Raw genomic sequence first — 20,288 nt, forward strand, 5'->3', positions numbered from 1 at the left:
GTATGTATATACCCTATGGACTACGAAACCGCTCGACAGATTGTAATGCAACTCTCAGGCTTTATTAAGCACTATTCAAGGATGGTTTTGTGTGAAGTTTGGTGCAGATCCCTCTAAAGGGCTCCACCCCAGTTTGGCTCTGGAGTTTCCCATATTAACCTTATTATGAGTACTCATATTTAAATGTAATCAAATAATCTTAACAGATGTTACAACTAAACAATTTGATTCTGTGAAGTTCAATAACATTGAAAAGTTACAAGGTTTATCAACAGGGTGCAACACTATTATTTTTTTAAATTTAAGACAACAGCTAATTAGAATTAAGCAGCAATAAAAAGCTGAGATACAAAATAAAAACTGTCAAAGTAGGATTTTTTACAGTTATGAATATATAAAATTATTTAAAAAAGAGAACCTTTAAATAATGTATTTTTATATCAAAATAGTAGCCCTAATCACTACGATTTACATAATATATATTTAAATTTAATAAATAATTTGTTATAGGTACTGTGCGAATAAGGCGTTTTATTTTTTAAATGCATAATTCATTAACTTATTAACTTTCTTTTTTCCTATTTGTTTATAAAAATCTATTGTGTTTGTAAGGTTCATTTACCCAAAATAACGTTTGGGAAACGCAGTAGCCAGTTAATTCTTCTAGTGGATTACCAAAAGTTTATCTACATACAGCAGATCTATGGAACATAATTATTCTCTTTAGCGTTTTCTTCCCGTTGGGAAGCACGGGCATGACGGCTAGTTTATTAATAAAATACCAAGCATTTTTTTTCACTATGCTGTGAACATAACTACAGATTATGATAATGTTTATGTTAACTGCATTAATTTACTTTTCGTAATTTGACGATAATGAGTTACTAAATCTACCGCTTTTTGCTAACCTGCATTTACAATGATTTATCATTTGAAGGCCTGTTAAATTTACATGGCCTCAGCCCATACCTCAACTAAATAACATTATGGTATTGTGCGGTGTTATTATAATAAAGAGTAAAAGGTCGAGGGTTTTGGTATAAAAGAGGTTTAATTTATGAGAGAAATAACGAGTACATGTTGTTATGAGAGGTGATTCGCGATGAATGAATGCAACAATGGATATTGTCGTATGGAAATGTGATGGGAATTACAGATGGACTGTTAAAAACAAAGACATATAAAATTAATACAAAAAACAAAGACACTTGACTGAACATACCGCCCCCTTTGAACCAACAAGGTTCAACAAAAGAGAAATTGAAAAAAATATAAAATTTGTATGAGAATTGACCAGAGTGGGTTGAAAAATTATTTAAAGAATGCAGCTTAATGGTATGAAGACACTTTGAATGATGGTCTTGAATGAGGATCCAGCTGGTCTGTAGCTATGAGGAGCTTGGTGTGTTTTAGCAAACAGGGTCTACACATTGAGGTTTTCTTTCTTGAGGTTCCACTTGAAACAACGCTGATGAGGGGTCTTAAAATATTCCTTTCTCCAACGGCAGCATAGGCTTTGGGTGATGTCTTGAGGTAAATTATCAAATAAGAGGTGAGATCTTTGTTGGGTCAGGAATAGTTGTCAGAGAAGATTTGATAAGAAAATGGTCAGGAGTTACAGCTGTCAGTTTCGAAGGTTTTGACTTTGCTATTGCTTCTTTTTGTTCTTGGTTGGAGTGATTTCTCTTATCAGCCGTAGGCTTAGTAGGCTTCAAGAAATGTAGGAGTGTGTGATGTAGTTTCAAACAGGTCTTACAAGTATTAGTAGACTTGCAGTGTTTAGCAAAGTGATTACCAAGGCAATTTGTGCAGCGTTTTAAGTCGCGTACAACTTTAAGCCTTTCTTGAGGGGTTTTACTATTAAAGACAGGGCAACTGTATATTTTGTGATTTTTATGGCAGCAAAAACACTTCAAATCATTTGAAGTACATATCAAAGCCATAGGAGGATGTTGAAACTGAATTGATTCATCAATTTGACGTGGAACTTGGTGAGGGTTGGATATTTGGAGAGGAGCTGCTTGCTGACTGTGACATAGAGATGCATCTTCACTGTTGTTACAAAAATCTTTGAGGAATTTGATTATTTCACTAGCTTGAGGAAAATCAGAAGAATTTATGCGTTTTGATTCAAAAACTTGACAGAGGTTAGAATTCATTTTTCGTAAGATCAACATACTTAGTAGGTAGTTGTCTCCCATGACATTATAGTCAAGAACACTAAGAGCTTGTTCATTTTCATTAAACTCATTTAAAAATGATCTGAGGTTTTTGATAGATTTGTCAGTTATATTGGGCAAATCGACAATTTTACTGAGGTGGACAGAGATTAGCCTACGCTTCGAGTGGTATCTTTCCCGTAAAGCATTATAGGCTACTGTATAGTTGCCAGATGAGATCGGTAAAGATTTAATTAAGTGTAAGGCTTCGCCTTCAAGTGAACTTATCAAATACTGGTGTTTTTCAACATAGGATAAGCTACTATTGTTGTGGATAGTAGTATCAAAAAGGTTAATGTAGGATATCCATGTTTTAGTGTCACCATTGAAGGACTTCAGTTCTAGCTTGGGCAATTTTACAACGCTAGGAGTAGGCCTAGAGGTTGGGTTTGATGCTACAGAGTTATTTGACAAGTGTTCATCATTAAAGTTCTGAATTAAAAGAGAAATTTCAGTTTGAATGTTAATTGAGAGTTTTGTTATGTCGTTCTGGAGCTTTAAAATAGCTTCTTCATTGTCAGAAAAAACGTTAGTATCGTCATCAACATCAAGAAGCTTATCAAGGTTAGCTTCAAAATTGGCAGAAATTGTTTTAGCTTCGTGCAAATAAAGTTTAAGTTTAGCAGTTTGAGCTTCTGTTATTTCTGGTGGACAAGATTGAATATACTCACTGATCGTATTTAATTTATTTAATTGCAATTTGCATCTATTGGAAAATGTGGAAAATCTCATTTCGCAAGTTAGGCCTAGATCGTTCAATGAGTTCAGTAAATAGTAGAGATATTGTAAATGGGTGGAGTAATTTGATGATAAGGACGACTGAGGAATAAAAAATCAGGGTTTCTTTATTATTTCAGTGTTGATATTGATAACGTACGATGAGATGCGGTGCGTTGTCTTCATTGTCTTCGAAGAATTACAAACATAACCTTACTTTTGACATGACGTTTGAAGCTGAAGTTGTAGACGAAATGAAGTGTCGAAGTGATGAATGCGGAGCGGAACTAGCAGAACGATGACGATGTTGAACACTTGGAATGAGAGGAGTGTGGACTGTATCGTGACGTAGACGAAAAGTTCAAAATGGCGATGCGGTATTGTCTTTGGCGGCTTCACGTTGGATGAAATACGTTCAACCGAGACATTTAAATTAACTTGAAAAAAGTCGCACTAATGTATAATCCGCGGCTCGATAGGACCAAAAATCCGCGGCTCGAAAGGACCAAAAATGTGCGGTGTTATTATAATAAAGAGTAAAAGGTCGAGGGTTTTGGTATAAAAGAGGTTTAATTTATGAGAGAAATAATGAGTACATGTTGTTATGAGAGGTGATTCGCGATGAATGAATGCAACAATGGATATTGTCGTATGGAAATGTGATGGGAATTACAGATGGACTGTTAAAACAAAGACATATAAAATTAATACAAAAAACAAAGACACTTGACTGAACAGGTATGAATATGTGTATGTATAATCATTCCAGTAAATGTGTTAAATGTTATGGATAAATTATACGAAGACATGAAAGTAATATTGATTAGTTTTGTACGCATAAAATAGGAACCAACGTAATGTTGTTACTACTTCAGATGTCTCTGTAGCTAAAAATCATTTCTGTATTTTAAACCAGATAATACATGGGTCAGTATGTTTGAAAGATTTAAAGCTAAAGGTAATAGAGACCCAAATCCCCCTTAAAGTGGTGCAATTATGATAGGGTTTTAACCATTGACTATTACATAACTCATTACAGTATAGGTGTAGGTAAGAATGACAGCTCGACTGTTAATCATCATCAGATTATGTTCACACAAATCTAAACTATAAGCGTGTTTAGCTTCTAGGGTCCACTAAAAATATAGTGACACGGACCACTCGCTGAAATATGAGAAAACCAACGTACTTACTTGGCTACAACGCGTACTACAGCTATTGTAGAGTACCAAAACGGTTATCCAGCAAATAGAAAAAAGCCATTCCAATCCTCAAAAAAATTATTGATAAATGAATGTTTACTTAAATGTATATCAAGGCGAACTATACGTTATATTATAACTTTAAGGAATCCATATTATATTGCTTTTGATTTGACTTTTGAGATTGCCTCTGATTTTCAATAATAGTTAATTATTCTAAAACTGGATCGTCATGATTGGTCAGTTTATATAAGGCTGACTGCAACCCCAACAATCGCCATTAATACCTGAGGGTCTGCATTGATCTCTGCTCTACAACCCTACAGTCCTACAGATCTGCATATCAAAGACTGTTGTCTCCGTCGTCTGTAATGGACACCTCAGGAGGGTGGAGTGGTACTGTATAGCTAACTCGACCATCCAACATACTGACTGCAACCCCAACAATCACCATTAATACCTGAGGGTTCTTCATTGATCTCTGCTCTACAACCCTACAGTCCTACAGATCTGCATATCAAAGACTGCTGTCTCCGTCGTCTGTAATAGACACCTCAGGAGGGTGGAGTGGTACTGTATAGCTAACCTGACCATCCACCATACTAACTGCAACCCCAACAATCACCATTAATACCTGAGGGTCTGCATTGATCTGCTCTACAACCCTACAGTCCTACAGATCTGCATATCAAAGACTGCTGTCTGCGTCGTCTGTAATAGACACCTCAGGGTGGAGTGGTACTGTATAGCTAACCCGACCATCCACCATACTGACTGCAACCCCAACAATCACCATTAATACCTGAGGGTTCTTCATTGATCTCTGCTCTACAACCCTACAGTCCTACAGATCTGCATATCAAAGACTGCTGTCTCCGTCGTCTGTAATAGACACCTCAGGAGGGTGGAGTGGTACTGTATAGCTAACCCGACCATCCACCATACTAACTGCAACCCCAACAATCACCATTAATACCTGAGGGTCTGCATTGATCTCTGCTCTACAACCCTACAGTCCTACAGATCTGCATATCAAAGACTGCTGTCTGCGTCGTCTGTAATAGACACCTCAGGAGGGTGGAGTGGTACTGTATAGCTAACCCGACCATCCACCATACTAACTGCAACCCCAACAATCACCATTAATACCTGAGGGTCTGCATTGATCTCTGCTCTACAACCCTACAGTCCTACAGATCTGCATATCAAAGACTGCTGTCTCCGTCGTCTGTAATAGACACCTCAGGGTGGAGTGGTACTATATAGCTAACTCGACCATCTACCCTCCACAACTTCACAGTTGAATTATGCTAAAGAATGAGTAGAAACAATGTAATTATAAAGTTGAGTTTAAATAAGAACGGGAGCTCACCCCGTGGTCGAAAACTCGACCAAAAGAATGTCATGTGTGGACTTCTCTATTTTTAACCCACGATGTAAATAAAACATGTGATTGGAACTTAATCATTTCTTTTATTTTAACTGTTTATATTTTGTTTTTATTTCGTCAGCAACATGGCAACCTATAAGGCCAATGTAATTTTTTTTATATTTATAATTCATTTTTTGTGCTTATTTTTGAGTCTATTTTCATTTATAAAGGGATTCTGCACATATAACCTACAGGAAAATATCTTTCATTTGATAAAAACCGCGTGTAATTCGGTCCAGTAGTATGGTCAGGCTAGCTGTCATAAGTTTTGCAAAAGATTTTTAGTATAAGATTGAGTAATATGTGGTTATTCGAATGTATGTCAAAAATAGTGATATTTTACCTACGACAGTGTTTTAATTACAAAAAATCACTACTGATAACTTCTAAGAAAGGTTATGTTTTCGTTTATAACCTATCATTGCCATTGATATTGATGCAAAGAAACATTGTAATAACACCAATTGCACCACTCAACAATAAAATTTGCCTAAACAGCTGATTAGTTCGAATCATTACAATTTTACTTCTTCTCTCTCAATCCTTGAACCTCATTGGTCCGTTACTCTTATTGTTGTGAGTAAAACTATGCTGTTATGGAAGTAATAATGTTGTTTTGAGAAACCTTTCAATTCTTAAGAACTGAACTGAAACTGCTACTTTAAAGACGGTCGTAGGTAGAGTCTTAAGTCTCACACCTGTGAATGTCAACAGATTGCTTTATAATATGTGTAAAATAAATGTTTATTTAAAATCCGTGTTTGAATGTTTCTTATTATTGAGTAAAATTCTTCAAATATTTAACAACGACCAGGACTGTATACACTTTTATGGTGGCCGGTTGGATGATAGGTAGTCGAAAGAAAGATAATTTACTCTCTGAAGTAAAGAAACACAAAGCGTTGGAAAATATTGCGCGTCAAAGAGTCGACACAGCTTACAAGATATACAGGAAACAGATTTTATCATCTTTGACCTCATACATCTTACAAGGTGCTCGTCATCCCTTTCATCTGCTACTTTTATTCCTGTATGGAAATTTGCCTTTTTTCTTTGAAACCAGAATGAATACATGATTTTGTAAACGAGAGCAAAACAAATAGTATGGCTCTCGTCTTTGTTCATTGTTAAATCCATTTTTTTACTGTTAAGAAAAAAGTAATTATGTAGAATGAATAATTTACTATAATGACCTAGCAATATTGATGCATTGAATTAAATGGATGCACAGTGGGGACGTGGGAAATAAATATTTGTTCAAACCTTTTGAGAAAAGTATGGAAATGATTCTTAAAATATCACAGAAAATACCCATCTGATACCAACTAATTTTATTATACCAAACGTAATTGATAATCTTTTGTGGCTGATTATTTTATGAAATATCTAGAATCATTCAAAACACTTGTTCGTCCATTGGTTTCAATGTTGGTTTGAACTATTTGTTTGTGTGAGAAACAACGTATTTGTTATTTTTTTAATTAATTCATATTTGTAATTATCAACTTAAGTTCCTGAGTCTTGTCTAATCAATTCCTAATATGTTAATTGATTCTTAAATATCGGTGAGGAAAATGCATAAATAATTTTAAGCTAAATTGATGAAAACATTTTTTTATAACGAAATAGTAAATTATAGAACAGTTAAGCTGTCTCACGTCGACTTCTGTATATCCGTATACGACTACAGTAGCAATATAAATAGACGGGTTCTGGTTTAACAGTAAAGTGAGCGGACAATCGTCGCAACAGTGCCATTACGAGCGCCTCCCGTCTGCGGTTATGCAAAACATGCAATACAGCAATGTGCTGTCACAAACTCAACTGTTTAGAGGGCGCGTCGCATCCACAAGGGAACAAATAATGTTTTACAGCCAGACTGACAAATATGTGACAACATCGTTTTTCTTTATAGTAGTTTCAAATTAGTTTGAATCGATTTGAAAATATGAGAAACAGTGGTATTCAGAAAAGGAACTCAATTAGTGCTACGATTTCCCAGATCGACAATCATAAAACCATCATATACCCTGGGTTTAAATATCATGCTGGTTCTTATATTTGTTATTTTGGTTTATGTTTAAAGATACAACTTAAATAGCTCATGCAAAATATAATCTTTAGATGCGTAAATTAATAAAATATCAGTTTCAAAATAGGGGGTTATAACTGAAATATTTATGTTTTAATCTATACTCAGTATACAAATGTGGACTCTATAAGAAAATATGTAAAGTTTTATACATACAGTAGTCTATACTCAGCATTTAATATCCCTTATGTATAAGAATAACAAGGAAGGCTAAGTTCCGGGTGTAAAGGCCAAACAACTAGTTTATGAAGAAACAATAAAAACCCGATCGTTCCAATATATAAGTAGAATAATTATGAAGACATTCATTCTCTGTACAAGGTTTAATAGGAACTGAGGAATTGATGTTATCATGTATGTTCATGGATATTATTCAGTACTGTGATCTCAAACCTCGGTCTGACACCTTAGTCTCCAAGGTAAATAGAAGCTTTTTCTACACTTATAAAAATGCTACAAAGTAACTGTTTTTTTCGCTATCATCAACTAATCATTATAAAAACTTGTATCATCAAAGATATATTAAGGTGATGAGAATAGGTAAAAACATATTTGTCTTATTAGTTTTCTAAACTTTTTTCGATATTTTATTTGATGCTGCTAAAACTGTTAAAATTCAATTTGAGTTAAATATACGCCTGATTTAATATAGTTGTCAGACATTTATATTAAAAATGTAACTAACATTTACTAACATTTACCCATTTACTAACACTACTAAACTACTAATAACTTATATTACTGTGTTGTAAAGTCATGTGACCGTATAAACCCAAATGAGAATGCGAGTACCGGAATGGTATTTAAGAGTAAAATATTGCCCTGTAGAAGACAACAAAGGAAGCATTGTTTGGCCTTTTACGACAACGGCAATCGATTATGGATCTTCAATATTTGTCCTCTTGTAGTTCAAATGGTCTTTTGCCCTTGTTTCTCAAACGGCCCTTCAATCACTGTCAACAGTCAAACATTCTTTATTCATTACTAAACATTGTTCTTACAAAAAGATTTTGTACATAGAAAATATTTAGCATGAATCAGCCAACGATGCAATTTTGAAATATAACTATTGTATAAGAGTTAATTTTCGGATTTTGCTTGATGCAATTAAATGAACCCAGGTAATTAAAGGAAATCACAATAAACACATTACAACGACACTGTAGAACCATTATACAATTGTGTAATGTTTGTGTAAACAATGGAATACATAAACCATGGGAAATTTAAGTAGTAACTTAAATCCCAAAAATGTATCAAAGATTGCAAAAGATAAAACGGTGGTATTGTTTATTTGTGACATTAAAGGGTGCAAGAGTGGCTGAATGTACTTGGACACGTTTGAACTGATTAAACACGGCTCAGTTGTAACCAGACATAACGACAACGCCTTCACGTGCTGTGGGCTGATTGTGACCCTCATTACAGCTGTGTGCCGCGGTCGCCGCCACGGTGGAGCGGGCGGTCTCGACGATGGCGACAGGAAAACTCACCCTATACCGGAGTGTGATATATTTTTCTGAGTATACGTTATATAGGATATTTTCGAATTGTCAATGTTTAAAAATGTGAAATGTATTTTATAACAATAAATCCCTATTTATGTTGGAATTTTTCATTGCTGATTGACAAACACTGGTATCAACATACGTACACATTTCGGGATCTGGAATTTTTTTTATAAGTTCTTTCCTACCTCAATAGGGCGCTATATTTCAGATATGGGAACTGAACTCAAGGTAGTATAGCTTAGATACAAAAATTAGGTTGAAGATAAAATATTATTATAATTTTTAAGATGCCCACATTTTGTAATTTTATTCTAATTTGTGTATCATTTTTTATATTTATTATATCTTGTTTAAAACTATTCTTTTACACCCCAGTGTTTTGAATTGTGGACAATGTAAGTAAGAGTTTTAGTTTAATTTGTGGCAATTTTATCTAAACCTAAGCCCTGCAATCATTCGTATCGTATTTCCCCGAGTAAAATATAGAAATAAAACCAAGCGCAATTTTATATCATGTCAATATGATGTCCGGTTGAACTGCATTGAGAACATATGTTCCACGTTGATTTATTTCTCACCGTTGAAGATGTTTGTTTTTTTTTCTACCGTACTTATTAAACTTGGTTAGAGTAATTTATACAGTTTTCCTGTGAAATATAGTTTAAAATTTCTCTGGAAAGACGTACTGTTACTGTCTCTCAATTTATCCAATGACAATAAGGCTGAATTCACAACCTCGAATACTTATTTAATTATAGGTTTGGTTTTGTTTCCCTTTAATAACTTCTTCATTTTTATTTTGTCTTTGGAACTGAATACGCGAGGATCCAAAGTCATTTCGTACCATGAACGGGGTTGAAAAACCTTGCAAGATTCAGAATACAGATCTTATCGCCTCGCATTTCATGCATCTTACAGAAGCATGTCTTCTACTTTCTTCCCTTTTTACATAAGACCTGTGTAAAAAGCTTGTATAAAATTTATATCACCATCAAGAAACGTTTCTTGTATAGAAATGGATCGGTGAAACTTTTAAGAAAAGATTCCGTTATTTGAATAGAGAACATAGTCACGTGTTTCTTGGGAACCGTATGATTTTACAATTTCTTGATATAACTTTTTACCTAATAAGAATAACTTAAGATTAAAAAAAGCAATTGCATTTACAAACCAAGATCCAAAAAGTAAAGAATAATAATGTTTTTTATTCCCCTTTATCTTTCCTTTATAAGCCTTCCTAACTTTTGTGATAAATAACAAACAATCCAAAATGGTTGCTGAACTCCACGCAAAGTAATTGCACTGGTTATGTATTGTTGTAAGGCTATTACAACTTCTGACATTTATTTATAATTTGGTTTTAATTTATAAGTAATCGCGCCTTGTATCCAATTCTGCCTATTTTCAGTAATATGATATCCGCTAATCGACTGATTCCTAGAGTTATGATTAGTCCCGATTTCATTGGACAGTTTTCACAACAGGTTATCTATGGACGTAATAGTGTTTAACAGGCTTTAACTATGTTAAATTTAAATTTACAGTAAATTAACGTCTTTAGTCAGTTCTAAGGTGGTTGTAAATAACGTTCCCTCTAAATAAATGAAGCTATTTGTTTGTCCTGCTTGCACTAGAGCTCTGTAGTAATTTAATGAGTGTTCGCTTTACTTGTTGATGTCCCTGGTCGGGTAGCCTACAAGAGAGACTGGGAGCTTTGAGATGTAAATGCTGCGGCTCGGCGTTGGTGTTGGGGAGCAGCGGTGAGAGGGAATAAGAAACACGGGTAGAGTTCACAACACACAGCGTCAATCCAGCCTGAACGGAAACTACTGTAATACTTAGTAATGTTCACCCAATTTAGTTGACTTAAAAGGTTGTAGGGCTCGTGTAATCGTGAATTAGCTTGCATTGATTTATGAGGAAATCAGTATTTTGTTAGTATAACCTCAGATCAATAACACAAGTATAACCTTCAGAGAAGTCTCTGTGGCGAAACTGCAAAGGAAGACATGAGCTAATGCGTTTATTTGGCTAATTTGTTTTAACTCGTTTTGTATAGTAAGAGTAATTTATTCAGATCCATGTTTTCAGATAAAGATGTAATGCTGGTATGACTAAAGGTTTGTGACGATTGTATATATTTTTTTAATTTTGTAGGGAATTGTAAATGAATTTTAATAAATTACTGATTCCATTCCGTAAATTTATAATAATAACACACACCCGACATAAAGATAACTATTAATTGTTTAGGAAAAGTGTTAATAATTAGTAAATATAATTTGGCATTCAAGTATTAAAATTTCACAGTTGCATTTTTGTAAAGGACAAGGTGAACTAAAAAGCAATGTATATGTGTGTGTGCATTAGAATCACATGTGTTTATGATGGGCCGTATTAGTGTTCACATTAGTACTCATGAATTAAACCTATCTGAGCACTCTAGGTAGTTTTAATCCCGTACATAGAACAACAAAATTAACGAATATAATTTTTTTTAAACAAAATTGTGTCAATAACGATTTTTATGATTTATTCATCAATATACGAGTGCATTCAAAGTGTTAAAGCTGCTGCCATCATTGTTGCTGATGTTTATTCGCCATTTTCCTTATTAGTTTGTAAAAACATACTAGGGTTAAAACAAAATCATGTAGCTGTAGGCAAGTCTACTCATATTGCGTTTTGAAGGATACTAAATACAGTTTACTAGGAGACTAAAGGTTATATTGATTAGGAAATATGCAAAAGTTCAAATTGTTATTGAAATCAATAGGATAACTGAGCGATTTTTATTCTGAGATAAAACTGAAACAGTGCTAATGGTGGCTGTTTCTCTGCGAAATAACAAACTCAGTTTGAGCTGTAGTTAAAACTGTTGTGGCTCCATAACTTAGATTGCAGTGCAAACTTTGAGTGGCGCAGTTAAGTGGTTGTGGCGAAGATAAGAAAACTTCCCGTCCAGACTTAGCATCCGTTTTGTGATAATTTAAAGGAGAACTAGTATATTATAATATAATTTTGTTTTTCTTATTAAATTTAATTCAATATAAAGACCCGGTAAAACCTTTCTGTTTAATCTATATATATAAAATCCAATGTATGTTTGATTGTATGTTTGTTTGTTTGTTTGTCCTTTATGGATTACTTCTTGATCAGCATTGTACGTGTTATTAAATTTACGGAAAGTAAATAAAAGAAACGTCTTATAACACTTAAAACATATATTTACGCTTATACTGTTACTCACAAGACGGTAAATATACAAACAAGATGGTAAGTGGGACATTCGCCTATTGGGTCTGATGATGATTGGAGTGTCCAATCGAAATCGATCACCACTTACCATCTTTTTTGTATGTTTACCGTCTTGTGAGTAACAGTATAAGCGTAAATATATGTTTTAAGTGTTATAAGTCGTCCCTTTTATTTACTCTCCGTCCTTTATGGACTCCAAAACCGCTCGAAAGATTGTAATGAAACTTTCAGGCATTATTAAGCATTATTCAAGGATGGTTTTTGTGAAGTTTGCTGCAGATCCGTCAAAAGGGCTCCGCCCCAGTGGCTCTGGAGTTTCCCATGTTAACCTTATGAGTACTCATATGTAAATAGAATTAAAAAATCTTAACAACTGGTTCAACTAAACAATGCACTGGAATCTCTAAAAAGGAACAGAAAAAGTTAAACAACTATTCTAATTAAAAACAAAAATAAACCTTTAAGTGATATTATTATTGGTTTACTGACTTTTCAATCCAAAACCTGCAAATTTCCGTAAACATGTAATTGCAAGAATCGACGCTATGGTTAATGGTGGAGGGGGTAAACCACCCTCGCGATTGGTGTGGCTTCCAGGGCGAGGGGCACACCCGACACCTGACCCTCGACACTTCCTTGGCACGGGTCAACTCATGTGTACACATGTCTGGCTCAGGTAATTGACTGGGGATAAATATAAGACTATTAAATAACAGATTAAAGCAGCTTAGAGTATTTTCAGGTGCTCTCCTCTTGGTAAGGATTGTTAGTTTTGTGAGCCTTAACGTTTCTTTTCGAAGAGATCACCAGGATATTACGAGGTAGTTCAGTAATAAAAAGAAGCAATCCAACAAAAGGTATCAATGAATATGCAAACTTCACCATTTCCAAGTTGCCACGTCTAAATTTACCTAAACAGTTACATGACATAGCCGTTTTATAAAAATTTCTATAGACATAAATTAACCAAAACAAGTACAACACAATGCAAACAATGTGATGAAAACCCACACACTAAAACAATGACAATACTTATCATACTAAAGCTGTAAAGTTTGTCTGAAAACCCCACAACACTCCCCAAAACGTCACAAACCGTCCAAACATAGCGTCCACGTCCGTTAGGTGTATTAAGGTCCAGTTAATATATTAACGAAGAAAAAGTTATAAAACTACCAATGTATTTTCTAAATTGCACTATATAAATAATAACGTCAATAATATAAGTTATTAATAATCAATATACAATTGGTTTTGTAGATTAGAATAAAATTAATTAAAAGATTACTGACGTAGACCAGACTGGAGGGAGTTGTTATCCGTCAAACGGGTTTATTTCTAACATAACTATCTGTTTTGATTTATTTATTGGTGTTCTTCTACCATTAATTTCTTCTACTCTTGTTTTATCAGAACATAATGTAGCACAGCAATGTTAGGCCAGGCGCACACAGGCGATTTTGAGTCGCGCAACAGTTGCCCGACTAAAATGTTCAACATTGTTTTAAATTGGAGTGCGCACACGAAGGAAACAGTCTGGGGACAGTCGCGCAACTGTTGCAACCGATGTTCCCGGACCCAATTTGCCAGCGACTGCTCTGCGACTGAATTGTTGCGGGACTGTCGCTCCAGGTTTGGTATCCATTGAAACAAGTGTAGATGCGCACACATGCAACTAAATAGTTGCTGTGTCGCTCAGTCTCACCCCAGGAATTCAACTACTCGTGGCCAGAACTGTCACTAGTGTTTGCTCTCTTGTTGTGTGAAGATTTTAGAAAATTGCAAGTATGAGTGTGCGTGGTGAGGATGTCGAACAATTAATTGATGAAGTTGAGAAGAGGCCGACTATATTTAAAGTCATTGACTCTGTCCTTTCACAAGTCGCTCACTATATATATGGGATGAACCCAGTATCTTCTCTTTTTCTTTCGCGCGCGAAACTTCAGCAACAAAGCACATACTACGGCTGTATCATTGAAATCCATTCGGAACGCTGTAACGAATGTATTTCCAACACGTCTCAAGACTAGATCCGCGACTAAAAAGTTGCCTGTGTGCGCACTCCAGCTCAACTGTCGCTAGACTTCAGAGTCTCCGAGAGAGTTGCGCAACAGTCCCCCGATTAGTCGGGCAACTGTTGCGCAACTCATAATCGCCTGTGTGCGCCTGGCCTTATTTATTACTTTTAAAATATATTTCATATCTCTGTGAATTGTTTTTATATAATAAAACAACAATAGCTCGAGTTCAATTAGTTTGGCAAACTAACTCATTAAAGTGTGTATAATGAAACAATAAAAGTGCCGAGTGTGTCAGTCAACAGCAGTATCAAGTGACAAACAAAGGTTCATTACATGATATCGCGTTGCACTATGTATCCACTGTCAGAACAAAACATATCACTTTTAGCCAGCTGTGTTTATAATTCACACATTCATATTCTAAAACTAGTTTTCAGTAAAACGATGAATGTTTATGCATTATATGTTTAATAAATAGGTGCTACATTACAACCTGAGTCGAATCATGTTTTTATTTTATTTTATTTTTATTTTGCATGCTACAAAACAGAATACAAATTCCATTTACATTGCAGCACTATGGTAATTTATACACGATAGAGAAACATGCTATAAGTTCATGAAATTAAATATAGCCTAAAGAGAAACATTCATAGACTACGAATGATAACAAATATTAACTAGTAAATAACAACACTAAATAATAATTACAATAAATGTTAACTTTGCACCAATGAAAAACAATATAGGCCTACAATTTTTAAAACAATGTTTAAAACAAAACTGTACACTTTGACGTTAATGTATGTAACAGATAATAGATGTAATAGATGTAATAGGTAGAGAATGGATGTTGCGTAGGGTGATACCATCACGGAACTAATAATGACATTCAATGACAAGCTTAAATTACCTGAGAATGTTATAACCAAGAAACAAACACACTGTAGCCCCTAAATTGTACACGGCTTCTAATAACAAAACTCTTAAAAAAATTTCATTTGGAAAAAATTATTTCGTTCGATCATTATGTCGTAAGGAATGAGTAGAACTATTTATAATTACCTAAAAGGTAGCCTATAAAACAGTAATTTAAATTGGAATGTTTTAATTCACATTGATTATTGTTAACTTTCTCTAGAAGGAAAAAGCCAAAGCAACTGCCTATATGACTGTAATAGTAGTGGAGTATTATTGTTATATTAATTTATTACGTAACGTACCACATTCTTTCGGTATTTAAAGTTTAACTATATCTTAACTATAGTTAAGTATAATATATCTTAAAAGATCTTTTTAGGATAAAATCGTTTGTCGTTTAGGAAATAGGCTTATATTACAAATCGTAGAAGGTTTTAAAGATGTATGAATTTAAATAGCTAATGCACTATTCATGATATTTCTTTAAGGATAACAATTTGAAGAAGGAAAAGAAAGGGCTAGAACTCGAGGGCGGCTAGAGTCAAATTGGATTAACCCTTTTCATTAGAGGGCTCTTGCACCTTATAAGGGACTTACACAGATTTCACTTCCAGATAACTTCTCCTGACCCCAATGTACCTTTGTAAACACAAGTGAAATTAACTTAGTTATTCAATAAAATGGAATGAGTATTTTAATCTTTAAAACTAACTAACGGCGAGATACACTCGATTTTAATTTGTATTATAACATGATATTTTTAAATGTAGCCTGTGTGTTTTAAATGTAAATTTCACCATAACTTTGAAAGGCCTGCAGCTGTTTACTTTTTTATCATTTGGCCTCAAATTTTTATTTTGAGTTTGGCTCAACATAAGTTCAAATTTTACTGTATAACTCCCAGCATAAGCTTAAGTGCCTAGTAGTAAACGTAGTCAAAGAATTATGCACAACTAATAAGAACGAATAAAGAGTGTTTCATAAAAATAAGTATTTCAATTTAAAATAGTATTTAAATGTGTATATAAGTATTCAATTCGTTAAGTAAAATTAAGTTTACTTATTTTTACAAAAATTGTCTTAACGATTATTGATTATATGTAATTTAAAGTTAATTTTAAACTCAACTGAAAACTCTTTATTTTGTTAATATCACCTGAATAATTTAACTAATATAGACAAATCTATTTCGTTAGTTGTGTTGTCTTTACTTCCTAAGCTAAGCATGTTAAAATTCAAAATGATTACTCAGGGAAATAATGCGATAATGATTTGGTACTCCGGGATAATCAATCACGTACTGTAGCTTTTTGTCTTTAAGGTTTAGTATTTTGTGCTATATATGATTTATTTTATCAGTGCCTGAACCAAACATAAACCATAGAGCAGCCATTACTAAGCCTATTACTAGCAGCTATTACAATGCAATATCCATCAGCTGGGCGTGGGAGTCTATCAGGGTGTCCGCAAGGTGTTGATGATGAGCTGAGATGTTTACATGGTGTTACTAATGTTGATAGCCCCAACAACAACGTGTGGGTTGTGTAAACTACAAGACTCTGTACAGTTGAACACCGCCAATGCAGCACCACGCACATCGCAATCTACATTAGTTCGACTAACTTCTTAAGTTTTTACAGCTTTAGCCTTCCCAATTTAATTTCGAATACGTAAGTTGTAGTTACAAAATGTCTTCACTGTGCTGTTTTAAATGTGTTACTGTATTTATAATAATGAAAATATATTGTTTCAATTCAAGTGGAGACAGTTTTACAATCCAAACTCCCTGTGTACATAGACCAACAATTTATATTCCCAACACAAGTGAACCTACAATCTAAGGTATGCTCCAAATACATGGTCGTGGTATTATTAATGGACTAAAATATCTCGGTAATTTGTTGGACTTGAACCCAGATCACCAAGAGAAAAGTCCCACGCTATAACAATTATTAACCAGCTGCACCCAGATATACTTACATATATTTATAGCGAATTTTAAGTTTAGTACAATCTTTACTATGAATATGCCAAACAAAAGACATATTTATTCGTATATTATTCGAATTTATAAATAAATTTATAATTATGTGGCTTATAATGTCATGCAATAATTTAAGGTGTGTCAGTAAATTAACAAAAAGTTAAATATATTTCAGTAAAGCCTGAGAATCGCAACAATTTGAGGTCAGACTCACCAATAAGTCGCAAAGCCGGATGGGAACAATCCGGATAAATCTAGGTTTCGTCGACGCGCTTTGCATAAGTAAGATCGGCAAGAAAATACTTACCTGCGACTCTGCAACAGTTCCTTTCTCACTGTCGAAAGGTTAAAATATAATACCTATACATTATACAACCTGTACTCCAACTAAGTCACGAAAATAAGAATCATGCGTACATATTACTTTACACGTCGCTTTACACATCAAGCATTGCATATAAAGGTCCTATTTTCCATTGTGTCAGAGAATTAGTCTTCTAGACATCCGATTTTAAAAATGCAAGTTCAATTCAAGCTTATCTACAGTATCATTATGCCTACGTTTGTTCACCATAATCATTACGCACTACGTTCTTTGGCAATGACCTAGAATGAAATTGCAACTTCACATTCTATACATGTAATAATATTTTTTTTATTACATACCTAAACTATTCTAATCCTACATATCGAGCAAGCTGGAAGATCTTTCTCCAAATCAAAGGACTTTCTAAACGAAAACCAATGTGATTATTTTTGTTTGTAAAAATAAAACAATTTTTTATTCTTTATTTTATACTATTAATCTAGGTACTGAAGAATAGCCTAACAGTAGTAATACTATACTATACACGTCAGAGCTATCGAGGTGGGAGGAGGTCAACGGTCAAGTTTATACAGTAAAATCTACATCGCTACCCTCATCTGCATCATGTATTGATGAGTTGACTTACTCGAGTGTATACAGAACAGACCAAATGTAAACTTTGTTGTCGATGTTACTATTTGGGCTTGAGCCGTTAGTCTTAGTTTAATATAGCTTTAATTTACATCACGTATGGGGCAAAGATAGCTTTATAGACTACTCCGCATGAGAGGCCATTCACTTCTAACTGCGAAGTAAGACGAAACACTATACAAGTGTTTAAATATTTTTATGTATTTAATATATATTATTTAAATATAATTTATGTATTTAAAACAAAAAATTCTAACTAATTAAGTATGCATGCATTTTTATCATGTAAAATAATATTTGTGTAAAATCATGTGTATATTTTCAACTTGGATCAAACCAAACAATAAATCACATTCAATGTTCGAAATAAATCATTTCAAGTACTTCACCAACGCGACACAAACCAACAATTTATTACACGGTGATGTTATTTGGGTATTTTAACATCGATACCAGGCATGTTTATATTTAAAGTAAAATCAAACCTTGTGTTAAAGACCTATTAAGGGAATCGTCAAAATTGATTTAATTGGACATTATTTAAACACTTGGCATTCTAAAGGTACTTTTTACAAGGAAATCTTGCGATTTAGCAAACCATGAACCCCGAATAACTTTCCGTGAAAAACAATAACCATTTTGGAACGAAATTCTGTTAAGAGAATAAAACAGTTATAACATGACAGTAGTTCCTGGGTGTGGATCCCCGAAGTGACGTATAGGTTGTGGGTAACATGTTATTGACAACCTCATTATACACCTTACATCGACCTGACGAGTTGATTATTAACAGCATGTGTCTATATACAGCCGCGGAGAACTTTACTGTATTAGCTATACCTACCAAAGGGGTACAACAAAATATAAGACAAAATAGTTAAACGTGCATTTGTGATGTATTAAATTCCACTCAAAGTAGACCACCTCAATTGTGGATGGATCAATTAAAATGACTTAGTTTACAGTTTCTTTAGCGAATTTTTCCTATGGAAGACCTTTACTTGATTAGGCCGAAGTTTAAGAATCAGCAAAGAGCGGTAATGGGTATGAGGTGTTGCGTGTTTTTGAATTCTTCCAATAAATATTACCCTTAAACATTGAATACGCTAAATGCCATCATGTATCATTATATATCATTATTAATATCATTATAGCCATCGTGTAGAGTTTAAGACCCCAAATATTTATACATAAGCGTTGTTGATAAACTAAGAAATTAAAAATTAATCCACATTTGAAATGTTATTCTATGAAAAAAAAACCGATTATACAAATGCATTAGGTATTAACAACACATCTGTCTTTTTGTATATAAAATTTTCCAATTTTCCATTTGCAAATTCCATTCCTAACACATTTGCGAAAGTAATAGTTATGCTAAATAAATTTTGAATTAAAAAAATTTTTAATCACTTATGTCTCAGATCTGTTCCTTTTGATGAGTTGAATGTGATACAAGGGAAGTATGATTTATCTACGGTGATACATACTGCATGGTATTCTTTGCATTATCAGTTCATCTCTTTCATACATCTGTGTGTGTAATCAATCAGCCATTGTCATCAACACCAACACACACGCCAGTATTTTGTATTGCTTTGAATGCAGGATTAGCTGCTGATCTACTTCACAGAACCAATACGCCTCTATCGGACTGTTGTATTTGCAATCAATCAAATCTTGTCATAACCGGACAAGCTAGACCTTTGTGTTGCTCAATGTGAGCAATTTTCTGTATGAAGACTATGTCATGCATTAAACAAATGCGTTAGTGTTATTAATTAGCAACATATTACCAGTATCACAGTTGTATTTTCAATTTGATAAAATATGACCAGCTTTCAAAACACTGACACTTTTAGATCGCTTTTACCATGTTTTGGAAACTACTAGAACCAGGAGACATAGGTCTACAACTTAGTTAGTTATAAAAGCTAAAGTATTAACGACACAACCGAAATACAGTACATGTC

The sequence above is a fragment of the Macrosteles quadrilineatus genome, unplaced genomic scaffold (assembly GCF_028750875.1).
Source record: "Macrosteles quadrilineatus isolate MER2022 unplaced genomic scaffold, UCM_ALF_1.0 Scaffold_1__1_contigs__length_201487025, whole genome shotgun sequence".
In the NCBI taxonomy this organism is placed as follows: domain Eukaryota; kingdom Metazoa; phylum Arthropoda; class Insecta; order Hemiptera; family Cicadellidae; genus Macrosteles; species Macrosteles quadrilineatus.